Genomic DNA, 1,914 nt, shown 5'->3' on the forward strand with positions numbered 1-1,914 from the left:
AATACATCAAGGGCTTCGTGAACTGTTCACTAGGGCACCCTTGGGGAAAACCAGGAGTAATGCTCACAAACTCCTGAAAGACAATTTTAGGCTTAACACTAGGAAGAACTTCTTCACAGTTAGGGTGTCCAGACTGTGGAATAAATTCCTTCCAGAAGTGGTACAATCACCTACCCTGGAAATGTTCAAGAGAAGATTGGATGGTCACTTTGCTGGGGTCGCCAGACCCCAGTTATCTTTCCTGCCTAGTGCAGGGGGACTGGACCCGATGACCTTACGAGGTCCCTTATAATCTATAAATCTGTGAATCATCTATTTTGGATTTTGTTTTGACCAGTAAGGAAGAAGTGGCTGAGGACATGAAAGTGATGGGAGACTTTGAGGAAAAAGTGGTCATGATATAATGGAATTCACAATATTTAAAAATGAGGAACACACGAACTAAGAAGTTGGTCGATGGGAGGACAGACAGGTTCAGGAGAACTAGGCTTTTTTTAAAAAATGGTATAGTATTAGAAGCTCAAGACAAATCTGTTCCATCATAATGGAAACACAAGAAGGATGGCAGGTGACTTAAGTGACCACACAAGGAACTTCCTGGATGCCTCAAATTTGAATGGAAAAACTTTCAGGCAAAGGAAAGCTTGGCAATTCACTAAGGAAACATACCAAGAAATAGCAAGAATTTCAGGACTGAAACCAGGGAAGCAAAGCTATAAAATAAGTTGCTTCTAGTAAAGAAAGTGAAGGGCAATAAGAAGGGATTATGTAAATACAGAGGTCAGGAAAGAAAGACCTGTAAGTGGCTATAAGTCCACTTGAAATTACTAGGGTGAGGAATTAACAGAGTATGCAAGATTCAAAGAAGGTGAAGGTGTTCAATGTCTATCTTGCCTCTGCCTTCAGCAAAAACAACAAAAATGTGCAATCGACTAATAAAAATGATATGGATAAAGAAGGGAGAAAGTCATGGTAGTGAAAGAGCATCAGAGAGCTTTTCATTCATTGACTCAGTTCAAGTCAATTATTTTGGGCGGAGGGCTGCTTACCCAGTTTTGGTAAGCTGTCGAGGGCCACATGGGTAGCCCCACCCTTGACAGATGCCTCGCCTCTTGGTCACCATCTTGGGACCAATGTCCCAATGTCTTGAGACCAATGTCTCAGTGCCAGTGGGGCCCAGAGCAGGGCGCAGGCTGGCAGGGGTCTGTGAAGCCAGGCTGGGCTGCACCAGTAGGGAGAGCGGCTGTACTCCTGCTGCCCTGCTTTGGGCCCCACTGGCACTGGCCCCAGGGCACTGTTGTGAGCCCTGTGTACCCGCTCACTCCTAGTGCTCCCCCCAGCCCCATGGTACAGGCTGCAGGGGGGAGCGTGCAGGCCCAACTCCTTGCTCCAAAGCAGGGAACAAGCTGGTGTGGAGCGTGGTGTTCCCTGCTGCAGCTGGTCGCAGCCTGCAGGGGGCCGTCCTGAGCAGGCACTGGCAGTGGCTGCAATATGGGGCACCAGCCATGGGACAGGCTTGCCGTGCTGGGCAGTGTTTGCCATCACTGCCTCTGGGCTGCCCAGCATGCAAGCCCCAGGTGGGCAGCAGCAGCAAACACTGCCTGACGTGGCAAGCGGAGGGGCCACAGCTGCTGCCACTGTGCGCAACCCCGAAGGGTGAGCCCAGAGCCAGCGTGGGACCCAGACTGGCAGTGGGGGCAGGTTACAAGCTGGTGCTGAGCACAGGGAAAAGAGGCCCCTCCCCCACAATATGGCTGGTGCCCCTCACTGCAGCTTCTCGCAACCCACAGGGGCTGCCTGTGCCTGCTCAGGACAACCCCACGCAGGCTACAAGCTACTGCAGCAGGGATTGCTGGCCATGGGGCAGGGGAAGGGCTGCTTTTCCTTGTGCTCAGCACCAGCTCCTTCCCTGCC

The 1,914-nt window shown here is 51.1% G+C and overlaps 1 protein-coding gene across 4 annotated transcripts in view; it reads left to right on the forward strand.

Moving 5' to 3' along the window:
• Positions 1–1,914, forward strand: part of TUSC3 (tumor suppressor candidate 3) — a 314,862-nt gene that overhangs the window by 171,309 nt on the left and 141,639 nt on the right. The window lies entirely within an intron of this gene.

Source organism: Crocodylus porosus, unplaced genomic scaffold (assembly GCF_001723895.1).
Source record: "Crocodylus porosus isolate Cpor-Errol unplaced genomic scaffold, CroPor_comp1, whole genome shotgun sequence".
Taxonomy (NCBI): domain Eukaryota; kingdom Metazoa; phylum Chordata; order Crocodylia; family Crocodylidae; genus Crocodylus; species Crocodylus porosus.